The sequence below is a fragment of the Mesoplodon densirostris genome, chromosome 15, assembly GCF_025265405.1.
Source record: "Mesoplodon densirostris isolate mMesDen1 chromosome 15, mMesDen1 primary haplotype, whole genome shotgun sequence".
NCBI classification, from domain to species: Eukaryota; Metazoa; Chordata; class Mammalia; order Artiodactyla; family Ziphiidae; genus Mesoplodon; species Mesoplodon densirostris.
This window is the reverse complement of record NC_082675.1, coordinates 67,243,409-67,269,398: the sequence shown is the minus strand read 5'-3', so window position 1 is coordinate 67,269,398 and position 25,990 is coordinate 67,243,409.

Here is a 25,990-nt window from a genome sequence, read left to right as displayed (position 1 = left end):
GATCTGGGTCTTAGCATTGAGATGGAGATCTCTGGGAGAGCTCTTGCCGATTGATATTACATGGGGCCCGGAGGTCTCTGGTGGCCCAACGTCCTGAACTTGGCTCTCCTACCTCAGAAGGCTCAGGCCTGACACTGGCCAGAGTATCAAGACCCTGTCAGCCACACAGTTTTTTACCATTCTCTGAAATCGGCCCTCCACATTGTTTCCTTAAAAATTAGAAGCCTGATTCACTTTGTTATAAAGCAGAAACTATCACACCGTTGTGAAGCAATTATACTCTAATAAAGATGTTTTAAAAATGTAATGATTAATGTAATCAACATGAAAAAAATTAGAAGCTTGTGGAAAGTATAGTCTGGGCTCTTCAAGGAACACACAACTGGGGATACCAAGGAGAAAGCAGAATGCAGATGCCACAGTTTTCCAAGTGCTGTCTGTCCTCCCCATGTGGTAGATTTTTGGCAACTTGCCCCTCCTTCCTCCCTGGTTGAATTCTTTATAAGTTCAGAAGGAAGTGCCCATATGTCTTGTTGTTGTTGCTTTAGAGGGAACATTAACACTGGTATTTCAGACAGCTATGACAAGGCAATGGAAGAAATCTCTGGTCTCAGGGGCCCTTTCTTGAGTGTCTCTTGGCTCCAAATGCATAAGCAGACCCTCTGAGTCTGTCTGGTCTCCGTGGCTGACCAAGCTCTCTGCTTCTTGAGCTAGTTTGGGGTTTGTCACCCTTGGCACCTTCATCCCTAGGACCATCCTGGTGTGACCTTTTCTTATTCCTGACCCTAACCAAGCCTAACTCTGGTCTTTTTGAAGGGCACTGATGACCAAGTTTGAAAATAAAACTTCAAACTCTTCCTCGCCATTGTTTTAGATCCATGGCCCTCAAAGTGTGGTCCCCAAACCAGCAACATCATTGTCATCTGGGAACAGGCTAGAAATGCAAATCCTCAGGCCCCATCCTTGATCTACTAAATAGGAAATTCTGGGTTTGGAGCCCACGAATCTGTGTTCTAATAAGTCATCCAGGTGATTCTGATGCATGTTCAAGTTAGAGACCCACTGGTTTAGAGAATTGAAACATCAAGAAGAATGTCATTCTTTTCTTTACCCATCTTTCTGCCCCTTCCTTCAAAAGCCAGGTCACATACTGCTTCCTCTTGCCTCTTGTAATGTTTGCTTCCTTTGGCTTCATCCTCTGTGCACCACTCACTGGATATGATACTGCATGATATTGCCTTTTCTTCTTCATCTATGTGTTTGTCTGTCTTGGCTCTCATGGCCAAACCTCCCTGGCTGGGTACTAGTGTTCCAGTGTAAAAACCCAATGTCCTGCATCCAGACATCCAGCAGGAGCACACATCACACATACACTTGGCTCCCTTTTTCTGTGATGTCATCTGGTCACAGCACACTATGCTTTCCCATAGCCAGGAATACACCATCTGCCCAAAGACCACTCCATTCTACTGCAGAGACTTCTAGGAGTTCTTACTCTTCTCCTCCTCTGACTTGTCCTCCTTCCTCCCAGGAAGATGTTTGTCATCATCCTGCATATCACAGCCTTGTCAGGAAGCCCACCTTCTGCACTGTTTAAGGCACAGATTATTCCTGATCCTGCTGGTCTTCTCAGTATATTACCTGACCACCCCTGACCACATGCCCCAACTGCGTGTTCTAACTACTTCTCCAATGACATCATTTTCTTATTCAGCTGAAACTGTGTTCATGTTTTATTCTAACTAACTCATCCTCTTTGGGAATTCAGGATGTGTGTCCTGAATGGATACATATCCCATTCTCCTAACCTAATCCCTCCCTTTCCATCAGTTCATAGCCTTCCACCCACACTTCATTGACAGAATGTCCTTGATGGGTTTCACTGGGCTCTCCCTTTCTGATCACCCTAGCAAGCCATTGATAATTATGCAGATGTGTGATCGGCTTTGGTTAGTCTGTCCAATTTCCCTTTGTAATCTCCATCAAGTCAAATATAGTCATCTATAGACCTAAGGTACTTAGAAAATGATGCTGCCTGAGAGATTTACTTGTAGAAGGTACCTATTCTGGATAAAACTCTACTATAAGAGCTTTTCATATAATATTTTAATGTATATATATATATATATATATGTATATATGTACACACAAATAAATGAATCTTACCTATATAGAATTTCTAAAGGGTGCCACTTGGCTGTTTTATCTACTCCAGGCACAGAATTGTGCATGAAATAGGGTTCATCAAGTCTAGACAGCTACACACAAACGTTCCAAGTTAAACATTTCTTTAACTTGAGGCTTGACATCAAAAGAACTGAGAGCATCATACTCTTCTTCTTTTTTTTTTTTTTTTTGCTGTACGCGGGCCTCTCACTGTTGTGGCCTCTCCCGTTGCAGAGCACAGGCTCCGGAAGCGCAGGCTCAGCGGCCGTGGCTCACAGACCCAGCTGCTCCGCGGCATGTGGGATCTTCCCGGACTGGGGCACAAACCCGTGTCCCCTGCATCGGCAGGTGGACTCTCAACCACTGTGCCACCGGGGAAGACCGAGCATCATACTCTTTGAAGAGCATATACTTACAGATGGATTGATATATAGATTTTGATATGTCTACATACAAAGGGACTATGAAGGGAACCATGAGTTCTGATACCATCCTGCAGCTCTCTCACAGGGCACTGTTGATAACCCTTAATCAGTGCAGCCAAGACCATGTCCTGTTGGGCCAGTCTGAGACAACTGCTATATATGTGTGTCTGCTCAATCTGCTATATTGAGATGCCTATTTCATGCTTTAGGCTAAGCCCTCAATAGTAAGTTTCACACCAAGACATGTGAGTAAACATCCTTTTAAGCTCAACCTTTACCAAGTGGTTTCTATAAAGGCTGTTCACACCAATACCTTCTGGGAGATGCTGGCTGGCTGCTCCCATAATAAAGTAGTGCCTCTCTGATCGTCTACTATGGATGATTTGGATCTCTGTGTTCTTTGCTGGCTGCTTCCTTTCTGCAGGGCCAGCGTTTTTCTGCATGTGGTGGTAATGGGATGAGTGTTCGAAATCTCTCTTGGGGAGAAGAATTAACTGGATTGGAGAGGGATCCAAAATTCGATCCCCAGTTACTCAATTCCAAGATACTTTCTGTGAAACACCATTAAATATCCCTAGGGGTAGCAATAGGGCAATATTGTTTAATTACTACCTGTCTAATATTATAAGGGTTCTATTGAATTCCTCACTTAGATAAAGAATCCAGGTCTAAAGATTCTATGTGATTTGTCCAAGATGCCCCAGCTCACGTGAGGCAGAGAAGGGTCCAAATCCACACTCCTTCTACTCGGACACACTGGCTCAAAACCTCGGTTATGGGGAGGCATCAGTCTGCTCTTCCACCAGCTGAGCTCATCCTGCACCACTACCTTTTGACAACCAGTCCCACCTGGACCATTTTTACCTGGACCTCATGAAAGTCAGTGTTCCTTCCATGTCCGTGGTATTCTCAGAGTGACTTACTCATTGGGAAGGCTGGGGTAGCATAGAGGTAAGTGCACAGAGGGTGGACCCAAACTCCATAGGTTCAAATACAAGCTCTACTATTTACTGGCAATGTGACTGAGCAATGTGACCTTGGACAAGCTAATTGCCTCCTCTGTGCTTTGGTTTCCTCGTGTGTAGAATGACAACAATAATTGACCACCTATCTAATAACTGACCACCTACCTACCGTGTAGGATTATGAATTATAAATACCTTGTGTAGGGAAAGCACTTAGAAGAGTGCTTGTCACATAGCACATTCACATACACACATACATCCATATATATATATATATATATATATATATATTTCCTACAATTTTTATTCATCATTTCTCCCCTTTGCCTTCCCACCCTCCATGCCTTCTGTTCTAGGCCACTCTATTTCCTTCTTCTTATGCTCTCTCATTCACCTACTCTATCCATAGTATCTTCAGCCCAATTACAGTTGGAAAGACTTGACTCTGATCCTCTTCATTAATTGTGAATGCAAAGATAAACTCCCTTCTCTTGCCTATCTTTTTCTGTATCAAACTACTTTTCCTACATGAGAGTGGGTTGGTGTGGACAACAGATGGGATGGTGAGACAGAAGACCTCAGTCCAGGTCTGAGATCTGCCACTTAGAGCTACTGGATCTTGGGTAAGCTATTTAATTTCCTCAACCTCTGAACTCAGGAAAAAGTAAAAATATCTCATTACCACATGACTGGTTGCTCAGGCTTTCTGCTGAGTTGATTCTTGCAGATCAATTTGACCAATGATTAATAGTGGTCTTCTGAATAGCATGTCTTTGTCCAATACCTTCCCAAGAATGTATCCACCCAGCCCCCTGAAACCTCTGAAACCTGGCAGTGAGAAAGTCTGAGGGACACACCTGCCTTGTATTTCACTGCTGAAATCCTGCACACCGATGCTGCTTTTCACTGTGGTCTCATTTATTAGGATGTATTACAAGTGTTTATTCCTGACCTCCATTGGGTTCCCTGTAGGGAGTAACAGGCATGGTATTTGAGAGGTAGAGAGGAAACCACAACCCTGTATTAAATTGCCTACCACACATCTATCCTTGAAGGAGTTCATTCTGATTTCTGTTTCCTTAATATCCAGCCAGAATTTGAAATCTGCTTTTATTGCACTTTCCATGGAGGTGAGGTTCCATTCTTGTTACCTGGGAGAGCTTCTGGGCTGCAGTTACATTTAGGGAACAATTTCCCTTTGTTTTTAGCTCCCAACTTCATGGGACAACAGGCTTCTGCCTTCAGGTAAGCTGGGAATGAGCTCCCGGGATCCATAAGCTTTGACGACTGCCACTCTCCAGCTCATCTGCTGGCTGGTGGAGCTGTTCCCCCTTTGCTTTTTAGTTATTGCCATAGATATTTTCCAATTAAGCTTCATCCATGGAATTCCACCATGGCCACCTGAGTTTCCCAGAAAAGAATGTTCTTCCCATGAGTATCTATCAGACTCTTCAGTTTCAAGATACAATGTGATTTTTTTCAATAGCATTTTCTAGTAATTTTAGAGTTGAGCTATGCCATTTGAAGCAAGGTCAAATAATCATTGCATATGTGCCTTACTACATGCAGGGGGACAAGGCGAGATGCTGACCATGGACTTGACTTCTCAGCCTTGGACCTCAGGGCTGTGGTGGGGCCATTTGAAGGAGGACAAGGATGAGAAGGAGATATTTGGAAACTTTTGTTTGATGGTTTCTTTCAGTAGCCAAAAGAGGTGTAACAATGAAGTCATTGTTCAGGGGACAGTCCAGGAGGCCCCATGACAGGTGAGGAGGAGGAAAGGAGAGCAAGAAACTGTGCTGGACGCTGTAGCCTGGATGAGTGAAAATAGAGCGCTGAGTTCCCACAAAAGTGATTGAACAAAAGCCTCAAAACTTTGCATCTGGGCCCTAACAATCTTAACAAAATGTCTCATTCAGCTGCAATTTGTCATGTAACTGGATAGCTAAGTTTGGGAGAGAAAACAAAAGGTATGAAATAATCACAGAACATTTTGACTACAGTGCATTTTCAAATTGTTCATGTGGTTCCCCTTTCTTGAAACTAATTATTGTTCCCTATTCCCTCTTTCCCTTGCCAGCTAAATTTGTCTCATAATCGTGTAATTCATTGCTGTAGTCCAATCTTACTGGTCTCAGCTCAGCAAACTACTTTAGACTGGTTTTGCCCCTAAAAGCAATGTCTTTCATAACACACATGATAAGATTTTATATGACTGACATTTGAGATTACCCAACACAAGTATTTCATTTTTTCTTGTTTAATCGGGGAACTAATATAGATAGGCATGACTGCATCAGCTAAACCAGTGATTCTCCACTGTGGTTCCCAGACCAGCAGCATCAGCATCACCTGCAAACTTGTTGGAAATGCAAAGTCTAGGGCCCCACCCCAGACCTCCAGCTTCAGAAACACTGGAGGCGGGACCCAGCAATTTGTGAAACCCTCCTGGTGATTCTGATACACGGTGGAGTCTGAGAACCACTGTTCTAAAAGAACTTCCCAGCATGTTCTTCTGGACTAAGTTGTGTTGGCAATATGGAAAGCCCTCACTGTGAGGCTATAGCCTAAGAGAGGTGTGGAGGAGGATTAACTGAACATGAGACCACCTCCTTGGAATTTTATTCTTAAGAGATTCACAGGCTGGGAGTCATCACTCTGATTTCTGGTCTCAACTTGGTCCTCCTACAGCCTTGGAACCTTAAGTCACAGCTTCTCTCTGCTCATCAGTTTTCTCATCTGTAAAAACCAGGAAACTGAAATGGATCATCCTTTCTTACACTAACAACCTCTTACTCCTATCTCTTTTTGCATGTGGGGTTGCCAGATTTAGCAAGTAAAAATATATACAGTTTTTTAAAATATATGTCCAGTAAAATCTGAATGCTAGACAAATAATTTTAGTGTACATATATCTACTAAATATATATATAGGTATATACTAACATATGTTTATAAATATATGAAAATACATTTTTAGTGTATACGTATACATATTTATTTGTACACATATGCATGAGACATACTTATACTAAAAAACTTTTGTTGTGTATCTGAAATTCAAATTTTACTGGGTGTCCTTATTCCTATTTGCTGAATTGAGCAACTCTACTTGAATGCCAAATTTAATCAGAGTTTACGTCAGTTGGAAGGGTCTGATCCAAATCTCTCGCAGAATGCAAAGGGCCGTGCAGCCTCGGAGGGGCAGCAGAAGGAGCCCTGGGTTGAGGGGAGTAAGAAACAGGATTCTGGTCCTGACCCCATCTCAAGTAAGTCATGTCCCTTCACAGGGCTCAATTTTATCATCTGCACAGTGAGAGGTATTGGACTAAATTATCTCTAAAGTGCTGTCCAGCTCCAAATGTCAGTATTATTTTTGGCTTTTTCACTACTCTTTGGATCTGTGAAAGGCATTTCACTGTTTTTTGGGGGTTTTTTTCTGATGTTTTACTTGTGGGGAAAACAGATTAATCATGTGAAATTTAGAAAAATAAGTATTCTTGAGCTATGAGCTGAACTCCTTGAAAATGGCTTTGGTAGGCTGAGGGACCCTTTAAGAGCCTCATAATTTAGTTGTCATAATTTATTTAACATTTAACATCTGAATTACTTTAAATATCATGAGTAAGGCTGTAATGGCCATTGTTATAGCCAAAGCTTTCACATGCACCTGATTATTTCATTAGACACAATCCCTGGAGTGGGGTTGTAGGGTCAAAGGTGAAGGTCTCTGGGAGAAGACTACTTCTCCTCATCTCTCCCCACCCCTCCCCCATTCTCCCCTTACCCCATCCCCAAGAGGTCAAGAGGGATCTGCATCCATCAGATCCCAGGTCACCAAGGGGCCTTGTTTTCTGGGCCAGCACAGGTGGCTGGGATGGGATGCTATGCAATCCCCACCTACAGCTGGGCCCAGGGCTACTGCCCACCAGAGCAGGGCTAGTCCAGGGCCTAGGTGACCCCTGTCCTGACTCTTCTCTCCCCTTGGCTCCAATAAGACATCACTCCCCTTGGGCTCAAGACCGGAGGCTCCAGATGGAGCAGTTTATAGTCTACTTTGGTTCAAAGCCATTTAAGCCCAATTATATTCAGAAAAAGGAGGACTCCATGTGTTCCAGTGCAGGTCCAGTATCGGACATGGATCCAGAACCCCTCCTAGTAGTAAGGAGTCACCCTTCCTGATCTTGCTTCCTTTGTGGGTACCATGTAAAGAGGAAGATGTTCTAGGCTAAGACAACATTCATTTGCATCTGGGTCCTACAACTAAATGCACAATCAGATATCTCCAACAAAGGGTTTTAGGGGGCTTCCCTGGTGGCACAGTGGTTGAGAGTCCACCTGCCGATGCAGGGGACACGCGTTCATGCCCCGGTCCGGGAAGATCCCACATGCTGCGGAGTGGCTGGGCCCGTGAGTCATGGCTGCTGAGCCTGCGCTCCGCAACGGGAGAGGCCACAGCAGTGAGAGGCCCGCGTACCGCAAAAAAAAAAAAAAAAAAAAAAAAAAAGGGTTTTAGGGCTATTCATATGTTTTGCCAAGTTCTATAGTGAACATTTATTATTTTATAAAAAGGAAAAGTCATTATTTTTAAAAAGCCTTATACTTATTCCCAACTGTTCATTTTCCCAACTATACATTTTTGGTGTAACCAATCCATTGCTCTTTGATCAACTTGATTTGTGTAACAGATGGAGTATGTTATTAATAATTGGATTACTGATATTTAGACAACAAAGATAAAGAAATGTATAAATAGGTCATACTTGCTCTTCTTAGGAGGGGGAAGAAGAGGAGAAAAGGCATAAGCCCAAGGAAATGACACAACTAAGAAAAAAATAGAGGAGGAACAAAGAGTAGGGCTCAGTTCTTGGCGAGTGCTTGGCCATAAATGTTAGGTGATAACTGTTGGATGTTCAAGAATGACAGAATGGGAAACCAAGGTGGAGCCAACAGCCAGCATGTGGGCCCCAGACTTAACCATTCATGCAGAACCAGTAAGTGCCTTGACAGGTGGGTAAGGAGCTTGCTCTGTGATTACTTTGTTTCTGTGTGTGTGTGTGTGTGTGTGTGTGTGTGTGAGAGAGAGATATATCAAGAACTTTAAGGCTTAGACTGTGAAAGGATGTATTAATACTAGCATTAAGAGTATATTTGTTGGGCTTCCCTGGTGGCGCAGTGGTTGAGAGTCCGCCTGCCAATGCAGGGGACACGGCTCACAGTCTCGGGTTTTATGGTGATGGGATTAGTTTCTAGGTTGTCTCTGGCCAATCATTCTGACTGAGGGTCCTTGCTGGTGACGCACGCATCGCTCAGCCAAGATGGTTTCCAGCAAGGAGGATTCTGGGAGGTTGGTAGGACATGTTGACTGGTGTCTCCTCTCTCCTTTTGACCTTTCCCGTTTTCTTCCATTTGATGGTGGCTTGTTAGTTCCATGTTCCTTACCAGGATCTCCTGTCATAAAATAACTCAGTGCAAATTGTTACTGTCTTTGCTTGGCCAGGGCGGGTGGTTTCAGTCAATGTTTCCCCTAACAGTGTGGTTCATTATCAGCCAAGGGAGCCCTGCCTCTTAAGAGCTAGAGTAGGTTTGCTCAAACACCCACACCACAACTTGTAAAAAGTCTAAGCTCTTACCCCCAATTTTTGCAAATTCTCAGAAGACTATGGGTTTTCATAGTCACATCTCTCTCTAATTTCTATCTCCTGATGAATTACTTGAGTTTATGAACTTCACATTATTCTATGCTGGATCCATCCTGATAGGAAACTTAACCTGTTTCTTTGACTTTCTTTATCCTTCTCCTACCAAGCAAACAATAAATAAACATAGTCTGATCATAAAGGCCTTTGTATAACAGTGTTTGGGGAAACCAAAGTTATTTGCATTGCAGAAATACAAACAGTTTTAAATTGTGTATTAGACCTCCCTCTTCCTAAAGGTCATTTTGGCCACTAATGTTACCAGATGTTTCACTGGCTGGACTCCCTACATTCAAGGCCTTATGTCAACTAGCTGGCTGCCTCTTTTCCTTACCCCTCAGTCTCTTTTCCTTACCACTCCTCCCCCAATCTTGTCCCCAGGAACTACAAATTCTTGCTGTTTATTAAGACCTATACTTCAATTCTCTTCAGCCCCTAGTCCTTAACCCAGCACCAGGCCCATATCAAGAGTCATCAGTTGAAAACTAGGGCTCATTAGCATATTAGCACAGAAGGCTGAAAAAGACTCTGCTATGTCTGACCTGGAAGGCAGTTGGGATTTTGAAGAGTATTTTCCCCTTCCTTATAATATTATATTCTCAAAATATCAAGGAGCACCAGAAGGTGTTGGACTCAAAAAGTTGGAAGTTAATGATTACCCTGAGCTTCTCTAAGGTTGTCAGGTTCTCATATGACCCCCCAGGACATGGCCCATTGAAGGGATTTCCAGAGACTGCATCTGGGATCCCTGGACCATAGGGTTATCTCAACATGCCTTCTTTATCCTTACTTTGTTATAGCACCTACACATGAGGAGGAGGATTACAGGGAGGTTTCTTTTTGCCTTGTTTGGCAAATGTCCCTCAAAATGTAATGAACCCTCCCAACCTATTAGGGACTTATCAGAAGTTAATTGGGTTAATTATACATTGAGAGAGTATGTATGAAATGAGCCCAAAAGTGTGAAAAAATTAGACCTCATATCCATTTATCACACAAGACATTTTGCTTCTTATCTCATAATGGCAATTTGAAAAGAAGATACCTGTTAACTTGCTTTATGCTGAGTTTTGAAAGTGTCAGAATATTAATGAGAAAAAGGAATAAATTATTTAAGCAGGAAATTCCAGGAATAAACTGTCGCCCAGAAATATTAAAGCAAGGAAATTTAAACTGCTAACTTAAGAATTTTATTTTTTTAAGTTTCTTAATCACAGTCCAAGAACTTATTTATATGCAGTATTCAAGACATTAAGTAAATATATTAAGTTGGAAGTCAGAGCCCTTACTTAATCCAGTCTGTTTCTCTCAGTTAAGATATGCATTAACACAAATCACATCAATATTATCAGCTTCAATGTCTTTTATTAACTTTGTCGGTAAAAATTGGTAGAATATTTTCTAACATTCTATGCTTGTTGTTATTGTGATTTTAGCTAACAGGTTTGAGTGCTTCCTAGGAGCAGAGGTGGATGCTTTACAAAGGCTGTCTTTATTTTTTAACTTTTCATTATGGAAAATTTCAAATGCACACAAACGTTGAACACCCCCTTATGCCAAATCATCAAATTTCTGTTATTCTTTCTTCATGCCTTCCCCCCAAAATAATTTAATGAATTATTTTAAAGTAGATCCCAGACATCATATCATTTCATCTTTAAATACTTCAGTGTGTGTCTCTAAGAGATAAGATAGTGTCATCTGGTGTCAGAAGTGAAGTGAAGCGTGGTAGTGGTATGGGCATAAAGAAGAGACACAAGCAAGCTTCCCGTTTATATAACACCACCCAGGTCCATAAATAGAACATTGCCAGTACCCTGGAAGTTCACATGTGCTCCCTGCCCTGATTAAAAGAGCCAGGAGAAAGAATTCCAAACGTATCAGTAATTCCCCAAAATATTAATGAGTTAAACTCATTTATTAAAACATATATCAATTGAGGGGGTATTGACATCATTATAACATTGAGTCTTCCTGTGTAAGAATTAGTTATATTTTCCCTTTAATCAAGTCTTCCTTTATGGTCCCCAGTAGAGTTTTCAAGTTTTCTTCATTCCCTTGTGTCATTCTCATGGGGTTCCTATTCCTGTAGTTGATTTTTGTTTGTTTGGTGTTTTTAAAAATATATAAGTAGAATAGTTGGCATTTATTCCTGTTAAATTTCAAGCTTTTGGTTTTTATCTGTAATTCTAGTCTGTGCTTGCTTCACTCCTGTGCCTATCTTCACACAAATCACTGATAAAAAATAGTGGTCTGGACAGAGCTTTATCTCTGTAGTATGCTATAAAAGATTCCCTCCCAGAATGACACATGAACATTAGTCAAAAATTTAAGAATAGCTGTATAAACATCTGTAGCTTTGTCCAACCATACTGTTATATAATCTGTATGTCTCCATTTTATCTTCAAGAATATTATGGAAAAAATTTAGAATACCTTCCTAAAATCCAAATAAAGTATAACTGCCAGTTGAAGACAACACAAACCGATGTGTCCTTGGACTGGAAGAATCACAATATTGTTAAAATGATCACACTACCCAAAACAATCCACAGATTCAATGCAATCCCTATAGAAATGCCAATGGCATTTTCCACAGAACTAGAACAGGTAATTTTAAAATTTGTATGGAAAGACAAAAGACCCTGAATAGCTGAAACAATCCTGAGAAAGAAGAACAGAGCTGGAGGAGTCACACTCCCTGACTTCGGACTATACTACAAAGCTACAGTAACAAAAACAGTATGGTACTGGCACCAAAAAAAAAAAAACACAGGATAGAGAGCCCAGAAATAAACCCACGCACTTATGGTCAATTAATCTACAACAACAAAGGCAAGAATATACAATGGAAAAAAGATAGTCTTTCAATAACTGGTGCTGGGAAAACTGAATAGCTACATGTAAAAGAATGAAATTAGAACATTCTCTAACACCATATACAAAAATAAGCTCAAAATGGATTAAAGACCTAAATGTAAGACCAGATACTATAAAACTCCTAGAGGAAAACAAGCAGAACACTCTTTGACATAAACCATAACAATATTTTTTTGGATCCATTTCCTAAATTAAAGGAAATAAAAGCAAAAATAAACAAATGGGACCTAATTAAACTTAAAAGCATTTGCACAGCAAAGGAAAGCATCAACAAAATAAAAATACAACCTACTGAATGGGAGAAAATATTTGCAGGTGATATGACTGATAAGAGATTAACATCCAACACAGATAAACAGCTCATACAATTTGACATCAAACAAACAAACTACTCAATTAAAAAGTGGGCAGAACTAAATAGACATTTTTCCAAAGAGGAAATGCAGATGGCTAACAAGCACATGAGAAGATACTCAACATTGATAATCATCAGGGAAATGCAAATCAAAACCACAGTGAGATATCACCCCACACCTGTCAGAATGGCTATCATCAAAAAGAACACAAACAACAAATGGTGAATATGGAGAAAAGGGAACCTTTGTACACTGTTGGTGGGAATGTAAATTAGTGCAGCCACTGTGGAAAATGGTATGGATGTTTCTCAAAAAGCTGAAAATAAAACTATCATATTACCCAGCAATCCTGCTCCTGGGTATATATCTGGAAAAAATGAAAACACTAATTTGAAAAGATGCATAACATATACCTCAATGTTCAAAGCAGCATTATTTACAATTACCAAGATATGGAAGCAACCTAGGTGTCCATCAACAGATAAATGAATAAAGAAGATGTGATATACATACACAATGGAATACTACCCAGCCATAAAAAAGAAAGAAATTTTGCCCTTTGCAGCAAAATGGATGGACTTGGAGGGCATTATGCTAAGTGAAATGAGTCAGACATAGAAAGACAAATACTGTATGATATCACTTACGTGTGGAATCTAAAAAATACAACAAACTAGTGAGTATAACAAAAACGATGCAGACTCAGATACAGAGAACAAACTAGTGGTTACGAGGCTGGGGAGGGGCAATATAAGGGTGGGGGAGTAGGAGGTACAAACTATTGGGTGTAGGATAGGCTATTGGGATGTATTATACAACACGTGGAATATAGCAGAAAAAAAAATTTAGAGTACCTTTCTAAAATCCAAGTTAAGTAAAACTGCCATATTCCCTTGATTTGGTTGTAAAGCAAATCTAAGGGAGAAAAAAGATCATAAATTAGATTGACCTGATATATTCTTAATGAAGTTGTGCTGAATCCTTATAGCCATCATTCTCCTTTTTAAATACTCAAGAACCACCCATTAAATAACCCCGTTTGAAATTTACTGGGAACCAATATCAGGTTTACTTCCCTATATTTTCCACAATCAACTCTGTTGTAGCTTGGATTATTGCTACTAATTCTCCACTCTCCTGTATTAAAATAATGTACCCAAGTCTTTTTCTGTGTGATGTTTCAGGATTCCCACAGGAGCTGGAAGCTTCTATCTTCCCCCAGCACTGACATTGGCATGGCCATGTGCTTGCTTTGGCCAATTGGAGGAAGGCAGCAGAAGAGACTGGGATAGATGCAGGCATGTAAAACATACAAGATGCATTATGCATCCACTCACTCCTCAGGTACTCCTGCCATTCACCATGAAAATCACCTGTCCCAGGGATTGCTGGTCCACAAAGAATGAGAGACATATTGCTGATCTGAACCAGACCCACAGCCTGACACAGAGCTGTGCCAGCTGACCTGCACACCTGGGAGTGAGAAAAATAAATGTTTGCTGTTGTAAGCCACTGAGATTCTGAGGTTGCTTGCTGTGCAGTAAAAACTAATATGCTTTCTTTTTTGAAAACTAGTCCCTCTGCAGCCTTTCAACATTTCTAGTGTTTAACATGAATTCTTAAAGATTACAAATAGTATATACATACAATGGAATATTATCCATCCTTAAAAAGGAAAGAAATTCTTTTTGATAAGAGCCATCCTAACAGGTGTGAGGTGATATCTCCCTGTGGCTTTGATTTGCATTTTCCTGATGATTAGTGATGTTGAGCATCTTTTTATGTGTGTGTTGGCTATTTGAACACACTGGGACTTTCTGAGGTGATGTAAATATTTTATATCTTGATTTATGGTGACCATTCCACAGCTATGTCCATTTGTCCAAACCCCTAAACTGTATACCTCAAAAGGGTGAATGTTACTATATGCAACTTGTACCTCAATAAATCCTTAAAAAGGAATGTAATTCTGACACATGCTACAACATGGATGAAACTTGAAGGCATTATGCTAAGTGAAATAAGCCAGCCACAAAAAGACAAATAAATGTATGATTCCACTAATACAAGGTACCTGGAGTAGTCAAATACATAGAGACAGAAGGTAGAATGGTGGCTACCAGGGGCTGGGAGGAGGCGGAGAATGAGGAGCTGTTATTTAATGGGTGCAAGAGTTTCAGTTTGAGAAGGTGAAAAAATTCTGAAGGTGGATGGTGATGATGCTTGCACAGCAATGTGAATGTACTTAATGCCACTGTACATTAAGGTGATGAAAATGTTCTATATCTTGATTTATGGTGGCAGTTCCACAACTGTGTCCATTTGTCAAAATCCATTGAACTGTATACCTCAAGAGGGTGAATGTTTCTATATGTACCTCAATAAATTTGAATTTTTTAAAAAAGGGAACGCAATTCTGACACATGCCACAACATGGATGGAACTTGAAGCCACTTAACCTTGAAGATATACTTAAAAGTAGTTGAGGGGCTTCCCTGGTGGCACAGTGGTTGAGAGTCCGCCTGCCGACGCAGGGGACACGGGTTTGTGCCCCGGTCCGGGAAGATCCCACATGCCGGGGAGTGGCTGGGCCCGTGAGCCATGGCCGCTGAGCCTGTGTGTCCGGAGCCTGTGCTCCGCAACGGGAGAGACCACAACAGTGAGAGGCCGGCGTACCGCAAAAAAAAAAAAAAGTTGAAATGGTAAATGTTATATTCTGTATTTTTTTTTACCACAATTTAAAAAAATTACATAGCGGAGCCTCAGTTTGTGTTCCCAGAAAAGCAGATATTGAGACAAGGACCTGGGTTTAGGTTGTTTGGGAAGTGAAGCCAGGAAGCTCAAGTGAGGAAACAGGGAAAGTGAGACCGAGAAAGCAAAATGCCCATGCAAGGAAGCATTAAGCAGCAGCCTCCATCTGTGGGTAACTGCTGCCTGATCCTGAGTACCAGGCGGACCGTGACTTAAGAGCATCTCCCTGGAGGATGGGAAGGTTGTAGTATCTATCCTATTCCCCATTGGTCTGAGATTTGCCTCTGTGGGCATTAATGCCCCTCTTGCTTTCTGGGTTGTGTCTGGCAGCAGTCACATGATGCCTGGCGGTGACAGAGAAACCCATGACACAGAGAAGAAGAGAGGGTTGGGTGCTTGAGTTGGGAGGCTGGCACATGCAGGAACTGCTCACCTTAGCTGCAAACTCAGGTGGGTCCCAGAGATATGGGACAAAGCATCAAAACATCTGCTAAGATGGTATGTCCATCTTAACTGCCTGGGAGGTAATTCATCTGGGCAACTAGGAGCTCTCTTAATTTCTTCTCACCTGTCTTGGGCTTTAGGCACAACGTATTGTTTATTCCATTTGATTCAATTTGGTTTTTCCATCTCCTTGATAAAGATGGTGGAAAAGAGTAGAATTAGGTCTTATTCCCATGATTTGTTCATATTATGTCATTCCCCTCAAGCAGCTGGATCCTATTCGCCCCCTAACTCATACTAGGAAGTTCAAGATGCTTCATCTTTTTGCGGCTCTTCTTATTCCTCCTGATTTCACTACCCCACCACGGCCACTTGTTTCTATAAGCAAGAGAGATAATTTAGAAAGTCGAAGTTGCTAATTCCAGTCTATTTTGACAGCAGTGGTCCAAGCCTGGTGTGTGTGTGTGTGCCAGAAAATACTAAATGTTCCTGAGAATCCTCAACTCATTATCATTAGGCAGACTTGGCTTCATAGAATTTTTAAGTTTTGAACTTGGGTTCTCTGATCTGGTAGGTGAGAGGAAAGTCTCCACTTCGGAAGACTGTTCCGAGTTTGCTCACTCTTCCAGGGATGCATTTTGTGCGTAGGTCACTCATGGGGAAGGGGGTGAATCGAACAATCCAGAAGCCAAGAAACTTTCAATAGAATCAGCTGAGAGGGACTGGGTTGGTTTTTTAAAATTCAAGTGGAGCAACTCTTGTTCATTCAGAACCAAAATCCTGTCTAACTTTATTTGCATCACACTCATTGGCACAAATCGCCTGGTGATGAAAATAAAAGAGCCTGTGTAAAGGTTTGGGAATAAAAACAACAGACATAAGAGAAAAGGAAAAGGAAGAGTGAAAGGAGACAACACAGGAGAAAGAGGGCAAGAAGGGAGAAATGTGGGAGGAAAGGCAAAAAGGGAGAGAGAGGGTGTCCTCAGAGAATACTTGCATTGCAAGTTGCCTTAAAGAACAGCTAATTTAACCATTATTTTAATGGTGAGATCATTAAGACACAGTGTCACCCAAATAGTTAATGACAAAGCCTGTAGCCATGGTCTTCCAAGGCTTGTTCAGTTTTCTTTTCTTCCATCCTTCCCCTCCCCCCATGCAGGCTCATTCATTAATTTTTTTTAAGCATTCATTAATTTTTTAATTGAGTTGACTCATTGTGAGAATAGAAGCAATCACCTCCTAGAAAAGTTCAAGGAAAGATCTGGAGGTACTTAGAAGACTAGGAAAAACCCAGGAAATTTTCAGTCAAGCATCTGACTGACATATTTGTCCAAACAGTGATTTACTCACCCGAAAACTGAACTTTGAGTTTTCTTCTGGTTGGAAGCTAGTCTCCTGGACACAGCTTATGTGTCCAGCACAGAAACCCCTTCAGGGCAGATACCAAAGCTCCATCCAGTGGCTCTGGAAACTGATTACTGTCCTTAGCCACCTTGCTGTGATTCAGCCCCAACCTGGACCCAGAGGTGTGCTGGGGTTTCCAGTAGGGAAAAGAGTGAAGCTGGCAGAGGCTTCCATTCTAATCTTCTAATCTTGCATTAAGGTTTATGTGGGTCAACATCTCACATACACGGTCACGTAAAACACAACTTGCTCAAGGATTTTAGCCCTCTTCACCTTATATGCACCTCTTGTACCAGTAGTAATATGGCTGTAGGGGGAAATCAGTGCTATTCTAACTCCCAGAATGTTTGGAGATCACTTCCCTGAAGTAAAGGTCTGTTTCCCAGAATTACTGTAATAGGAAGTTCTGAGTGTCTCTGGCACCCCATGACAGGTATTCAGAATCTGGTTGTATCTAACAAACTGGTGGAACAGTGATGCCCAGACATCCTTTTGCATCAGTTGATATGCTTGGAGGCAATTGTTAGTCTGTGGAGAAGAAGTTGGAAGTATAAGTTCAAGGAAGGAAATGTTAGAGGAGAGAAGACCTTGGGGCTCTGTTTGCATGAGGGGGAGCATGAAATCTGGGGCACAAGTATTGTTGCTGAAGGGCCTGGGAGCCAGGACCAGGGTAGGTCTGGGTTGTAGATTTCCGCCTGTGATTCAGTGTGGCTCTCGATGGACAGAGACGGAGAGGGAACACAGACTTGAGTGTTGGCACCTGAAGTGCTCAGTTGTGCTTTGCCCAGGAAGCTGCAGCCTAAGCAAGGGGCAGTCGTTGGTCTCAGAGTGCAGGCCCAGCAGCAGCTGCAGTGGTGAGATACTACCCTCAAGTGGCTGGAGGGCTGGGGCACTCAATGAGGAGGCAAAAGGCAACTTGGTCTGGGATGTATCTGAGAGCAGAATTAACTGGGGGACATTGAAAATCCTGCGGTTGTAAAGGTGGTAACTGTGAGCTAGCAAGCAGCCGCACAGCACAGGGAGATCAGCTCGGTGCTTTGTGACCACCTAGAGGGGTGGGATAGGGAGAATGGGAGGGAAAGAGACGCAAGAGGGTAGAGATATGGGGACATATGTATGTGTGTAACTGATTCACTTTGTTATAAAGCAGAAACTAACACACCATTGTAAAGCAATTATACTCCAATAAAGATGTAAAAAAAAAAACAAATTCCTGTGTTAAGGTTAGCATCATGTGCCCACGTCGTGGGGAGGCCTGGGCAGAGGCCATCCTCTCAGTCCTCGTCCTGCACCGATGCTCCGTCTCTCTCCAGCATCCCCGGATTCCTGCTTCCACATCAAGCAGATCATTTCCCCGTAGCACTCCTGCTCCCTACGACTGTACTGGGTGGGCCCAAAAGTGCCTTCGGTTTTTTAAGTAAAAATAAAAGACACATTTTTCATTTTCACCAAGAACTTTCTTGAACAACGTCTTCACCCTTTTGTTCCACTACCTTCTGCCGTTTTTCAGGCAGCTTCATAATTACATCTTCTCAAAACTTCTTATCTTTTCGAGCAAAGACCTGTTCCGGCTGCCCTTTTTGTTTGTTTGTTTCCTGCGGTATGCGGGCCTCTCACTGTTGTGGCCTCTCCCATTGCGGAGCACAGGCTCCGGACGCGCAGGCTCAGCGGCCATGGCTCACGGGTCCAGCCGCTCCGCGGCATGTGGGATCTTCCCGGACCGGGGCACGAACCCGTGTCCCCTGCCTCGGCAGGCGGACTCTCAACCACTGTGCCACCAGGGAAGCCCCGGCTGCATTTTACAGTCTTCCAGGGAATTGAATTTTTTTCCATTAAGAGAATTTTGTAAAGACTGAAATAAATGGAAATCCGAAGGTGCAATGTCTGGTGAATACAGCAGATGAATCAGAACTTCCCAGCCAAGCTGTAACAGTTTTGCCTGGTCATCAAAGAAACATGTGGTCTTGCATTATTCTGATGGAAGGTTATGCATTTTCTGTTGACTAATTCTGAATGCTTTTTGTCGAGTGCCACTTTCAGTTGGTCTCATTGGGAGCAGTACTTGGAATTAATTGCTTGGTTTTCCAGAAGGAGCTCATAACAGAGGATTCCCTTCCAATCTCACCATATACACAACATAACCTTCTTTGGATGAAGACCGGCCTGTGGTGTGGTTGGCGGTGGTTCATTTCGTTTGCCCCACGATCTCTTCCATTCCACATTATTGTACAGTGTCTACTTTTCATCACCCGTCACAATTTGTTTTAAAAACGGAACGTTTTCATTACGTTTCAGTAGAGAATCGCATTCGGAAATATGGTCAAGAAGGTTTTCACTTAACTTATGTGGAACCTAAACGTCAAAGTGATTAACATAACCAAGCTCGTGCAAATGATTTTCAACACTTGATTTGGATATTTTGAGTACGTAGGCTATCTCCCATGTGGTATAACGTTGATTGTTCTCAATTATTGTTTCTATTTGCTATCAACTTAAACTGATCTACCCGACTGTGGAGCATCGTCCAGCAAGAAATCTCCAGCACAAAACTTCGCAAACCACTTTTGACACGTTCAATCAGTCACAACACCTTCTCCATACACTGCACAAATCTTTCTTTGCGTTTCAGTTGTGTTTTTACCTTTCTTGAAACAATAAAGCATAATATGCTGAAAATGTTGCTTTTTTCTTCCATCTTCAATATTAAAATGGCTACACAAAAATTCACCAATTTTGATGTCTTTTTAAAAATGCACACTGATATGACAGCTGTCACATAAAATCTAACAAAATTGTTTTGAATGAAGCTAAAGACAACTAAGTGCTACTAGAGCCATCTTATGGAAAAAACTGAATGCAAATTTTGGCCCACTCAATACAAGTTGTACACCACTCACGGTTGTGCAAGCGTATATTATACAACCGTGGGGAACAATTCACCTCATAGATGTCATAGAGTTGTATCATTATTGTGAACATTTTGAGACCAATTGCTGTGAAGTGACTTGATGTTCAGAAGCTTTTTTCTAATTTGCACCAAGTTACCATGTTGGCTGGTTGAGGGCTTCCCAGAGTTCCTTTTGGGCAGGCCTCTGTTCCAGGACTAGTAGCCAAGGAGATATCCAGATGGATGGCCTCAGAAGAGACCCATCACCAAGACTGAAGCTAAAATGAAAAAATATAGACTTCCTGACATTATCATTTAGGAGTATGGGTTGGGGAAAGTGTGGAGAAAAAAAATTAGTGGATTCTTAGCAATTGAACTTCAAATTATGAGATGGTCTATAAAGACAAACTTATCCCATACAGGTAATAGTTCTGGACTAATAGCTCTAAGAACAGAAATTTTATTCTATTCATTTCTGTTTGTGAGGTTTCTGGCTTGTTGGCCAGAGGCTGCCCTCAGTTCTTGACAGCTGTGCCTCTCTAGCAGTGTATAACATGGCAGCTTGTTTCACTAGAAAAAGCAAGAGGGGAGAACCAGAAAAAGTTTTTGCAAACAAGATGGAAGTACCAGTTTTTTTAAAAAATCTAATCCCAATGGTGATATTGTCTCAATTTTGCCATATTCTATTCATTAGAATATGAAAGACTTTAGGAAATTCAAAAATATGTGGAAAAACAATATACTCCTAAATAAACAATTGGTAAAGAAAAAATCAAAAGGGAAATCAGAAAATACTTTGGAGACGAATTAAAACAAAGATACAACATACCAAAACTTAGGGGATGCAGCTAAAAGCAGTGCTTAGAGGGAAATTTATAGCTGTAAATGCCTATATTAAGAAGAAAGATCTCAAATCAATAATCTAAAGATACTGGGAAAAACCTAAAGCCAGCAGAAGGCAGGAAATAATAAAAATTAGAGTAGAAATTAGTGAAGTAGGAAATAGAAAAACAACAGACAAAAAACCATGAAACCAAAAGTAGATTCTTTGAAAAAAAATCCATAAAATTAATAAATCTTTAGCTAGATTGACCAAGAGAAAAGAGAGAAAATTCAAATTACTAGAATTATACGTGAAAGAGGGGACATTATTACCAAACTTACAAAGATAATATAGATTATATAGGAAATGTATGCAAAATGGATACTCATACGCAAAAGAAATTAGATAAACTGGATGAAATGGACAAATTCCTAGAAAGGCACAAACTAACTCAAGAAGAAATAGACAATCTGAATAGACAAGAGACTGAATTAGTAATAATAAATATTTTTTTTAACTGCCCACAAAGAAAAACAGGATCAGATGTCTTCTGTGGTGAATTTTACCAAACACTTAAAGCAGAATCATTCCAATTCTTCACAAACTCTTCCAAACAGCAGAAGAGGACAGAACACTTCTCAACTCATCCTATGAGGCTAGTATAACCCTGTCTGATCAAAACAAGGCAAACACATAACAAGAAAACTATAGATCAATAGCTCTTATGAATATGCATATAAAAAACATCAACAAAATGCTAATAAACCAAATCTGGCAATATATAAAAAGAATTATAAACTGTGACCAATTATGATTTATCCCAGGAATGCAAGGATGGCTCAACACTAGAAAATCAATCAATGTAATTCTCATTAATGGAATGAAGAGGGGGAAATCACATGATCATCTCAATCATGCAGAAAAAGCATCTGACAAAATCCAGTGCTTTTTTGTTCAACAAACTAAGAATAGAAAAGAACTTCCTTGACTCCATAAAAGGCATCTATGAAAAACCCACAGCTGATATCATAGTTAATAGTGAAAGACTGGGTACTTTCCCTCTAAGATTAGTAACAAGACAAGAGGCCCACTTTCACCACATTTTTTCCCATATTGTTCTGGAGGGTCTAGCTAGGGTAATTAGGCAAGAAACTCCCCTCTTTAATCTCATGGAGTCATAAGTTCACCACTAGCTACAGGAAGGCTGGGAAAGTATCTGAGAAGAGGTATAGGATTACCATATCTGTCCAATCATGAGATATCCCCAGGAGTGAAGGAGGGATCTACCTTACTGAGTTTACCATGCAACTGGGTAAATCAGGGTTCACTCAGCAGGAAACAGGTGAGTGGAATAGTTATTGTGTAGGCAACCAACCAAGTTCACCAGGCTATGCTCTCCCTGGGAAAGTGTAGATAACATATGACCTCACATGACTCAATGCAGACTTTCCTCTCTTGTGGTTGTAGGCCCTCTCCTCTGTTTCTCTGCTTCAATAGGACAGGACAAGACAAATGGCACCACCCTGAGTGGCCCCACCACTGACCACTGCCAATTTCCAAAAAGGGAAGACACTCTGAACTGGACTACAGTCATCCCTCAGCTGATGGGCAACCTCCCCCCTCACATCCATTCTTCCTGTCCTTTAGCACATTCTGCATGGAGCTGTCAAAAAATCTTTCATGACATAACCATAGGAGGGTAATAATTTAACCCTACAACCTGCTCAAAACCCTACAATGGCTGACCTTTGTTTTAGGATAAAGAGCAAAATCCTTGACATAGACAAGAAGGCCCTGCATGGTTGACTTCTGCCTACTTCTCCAGCCCCATTACACACTTACTTGGAGATGGCTTCTCCCAAGACTAGATCAGGTCCTTTAATTATATATTTCTAGAACCCAGTGAACTTTTTCTTCATCTCACTTATCGCAGTGTGCAATTTTAGTGTTATTTTCATGATTGTTTGATTACTGTTGAATTCCTCTACTAGAGTATAAGCATCATAAGGACAGGGACTCTCTGTTTTGACTCCCATGTGTAGCAGAGATTGCTAATGACCTCCCAATATCTGGTCTCTACTTTTCTATTAGAAAAAGAATCCTAGATTTATTGAAGGCAGCAATGCACCCAGCTATATGTTCCAGCTTCCCTACATGTTCCAACTTTCTTTCATGTCCCAGCTTCCCTTGCAGCTAGATGTGACCATGTGACTAAGCTCAGCCAATAAGATTTAAGCAGAGCATGGTGTGGTAATTCAGGGAAGTCTCCTAAAAATGGAGAGTATGAGTCCCTCTCTATTCCTCCTTTCAGCTTGCTTGGATTTGGACATTAGAGCTGGAGCTGCAGCAGCTATCTTAGACCCTGAATTGTCATGCCAAGGATGATAGGACAGCAAACTAGAAGCAGCCTGGGTTCCTGATGACTCTGGAGCTACCATACAGGTCCTGGAGTGCTTACCTCTGGACTACTTTTTATGTGTGAGAGAAATAAACTTCTGTATATTTAAGCCACTATTTTTTTTCTTTCTGTCACTTTCAGCCAAGCTTGATCATAACACAGTATTGAATCATCTGCCTTGCACATAATAGAATCTCAATCAACTCCTGTGGAAGGAAGGAAGGAAGGAAGGAAGGGAGGGAGGGAGGGAGGAGGGGGAGGGGGAAGGAGGCACTGGTTCAGAATGATAGGTGCCATGTATGATAAATGTATAAGCAAAAGCCTGTGAGAGTCCAGAAGACAGAAAAAAATTGATCCCAGTTACAGTGATCAAGAAAACTCCTCAGTTTAGATCTGGTAACTTGCTTCCAGTACTCACTATATATATCTCTTTGATGGCACTGCCACACTGTGTTGTTTTTGTTTTATTATATAAGCAATGCATGCTCATCGTAAAAAGTATGTTTTCTGAACATATGGAAGAGTATAAAGTGGAAAGTAAAAATCTCTCTCCTTGCTTATTTCCCCAAAGCCAAACCTCCAGAAATAACCAGTTATCTTCTATGCTTCCATAAATGTTCTCTGCATATATAAACATATATGTCTTATATCGCTCTATATGTATAAATAACTCTTGTTACTCAGATGGGAGTGGGTATTAGTCAGGCTGGTCTGCTCCTGGCTTTTTTCCTTCATCATGGGTCTTTGGCCACCTCCAGTCTGCTTACAGTGGTCTGTTTGGGTGTTTATCATATACTGGACTGCAAGCCTCAAGAGAAATGAGTTCTGTGCTTGCTCACCTTTGAAGTTCTGGAACTTAAAACAGGTGCTTAATAAAAGTGCTGCTGAATGAACACTTGAATACTTGAATGGGCCTTGAAGTTGGCACAGGGCAGGTGGCAGAGGTGGAATTTTCCTCACTGACAAACTGTTCTTTTTTTTCAATTTTTATTTTATACTGGAGTACAGTTGATTAACAATGTGTGTTAGTTTCAGATGTACAGCAAAGTGATTCAGTTATACATATACATGTATCTACTCTTTTTCAAATTCTTTTCCCATTTAGGTTATTACAGACATTGAGCAGAGTTCCCTGTTCTATAAAACTGTTCTTTTAAAAACAGCCTTGTGGTCACTGGACACACATCATTCTTATGCCCCTGAGTCTTCTCAGGACTTTTCAATGAACCACAGCAGTGACGCTTCAGAACGGGGAGCTAAACTCAGCTGGAGCGCTCAGCACTGCCCAAGAGCCAGAAGGAAAAAAATAAAATTAAAAGAGCCAGGATTAAATTAAACTGAGTGCTGGCTCCCTGCATCCCCAAAGCCATCCCTTGGGGTCTCATTAAAATGCAGCTCCAAAGGAGGAGGACAGGGGAAGCCCCTTCCAGGCCAGCTGAGGAAAACAAACCAGATTTTTTTTTTTTTAACCATGAAAAGGCACTAAAAAGAGATTCATGGCCAGTCTCAGACCATTGAGCTGTGGGCACTTCCACTGAGAAAATCTGTGTCTGGAAACAAAACTGAGATGCAATAAAAGGGAAAATAGAGCTACGTCTAGTACCTTTCCCAAAATCCTGTATCATTAATAGGTTTTTCCCAGTTCCAGTTTTCATTTATTAATTAAAGCCCAGCTTTAACACACCTGATGGGAATCAGTTTTCCTTCATGAAATTCAAATGGGTTTGAATAGAAATCCATTACTACCACGTAATGGATCCAGGGGGTCCTGGCTTTTTGGGGATTAAAGCTGTTTTTTAACTCGCTGTTTCTGTGGCAATTGTTTTTTTTTTTTTTTTTTTTTTTTACAAATTTAATCAGTTATACATATACATATGTTCCCATATCCCCTCCCTTTTGCGTCTCCCTCCCACCCTCCCTATCCCACCCCTCCAGGCAGTCACAAAGAACCAAGCTGATCTCCCTGTGCTATGCGGCTGCTTCCCACTAGCTATCTACCTTACGTTTGGTAGTGTATATATGTCCATGCCGCTCTTTCACTTTGTCACAGCTTACCCTTCCCCCTCCCCATATCCTCAAGTCCATGCTCTAGTAGGTCTGTGTCTTTATTCCTGTCTTACTCCTAGGTTCTTGATGACATTTTTTTTCTTAAATTCCATATATATGTGTCAGCATACAGTATTTGTCTTTCTCTTTCTGACTTACTTCACTCTGTATGACAGACTCTAGGTCCATCCACCTCATTACAAATAGCTCAATTTCATTTCTTTTTATGGCTGAGTAATATTCCATTGTATATATGTGCCACATCTTCTTTACCCATTCATCCGATGATGGACACTTAGGTTGTTTCCATCTCCGAGCTATTGTAAATAGGGCTGCTATGAACATTTTGGTACATGTCTCTTTTTGAATTATGGTTTTCTCAGGGTATATGCCCAGTAGTGGGATTGCTGGGTCATATGGTAGTTCTATTTGTAGTTTTTTAAGGAACCTCCATACCGTTCTCCATAGTGGCTGTACCAATTCACATTCCCACCAGCAGTGCAAGAGTGTTCCCTTTTTTCCACACCCTCTCCAGCATTTATTGTTTCTAGATTTTTTGATGATGGACATTCTGACTGGTGTGAGATGATATCTCATTGTAGTTTTGATTTGCATTTCTCTAATGAGTAAAGATGTTGAGCATCCTTTCATGTGTTTGTTGGCTGTCTGTATATCTTCTGTGGAGAAATGTCTATTTAGGTCTTCTGCCCATTTTTGGATTGGGTTGTTTGTTTTTTTGCTATTGA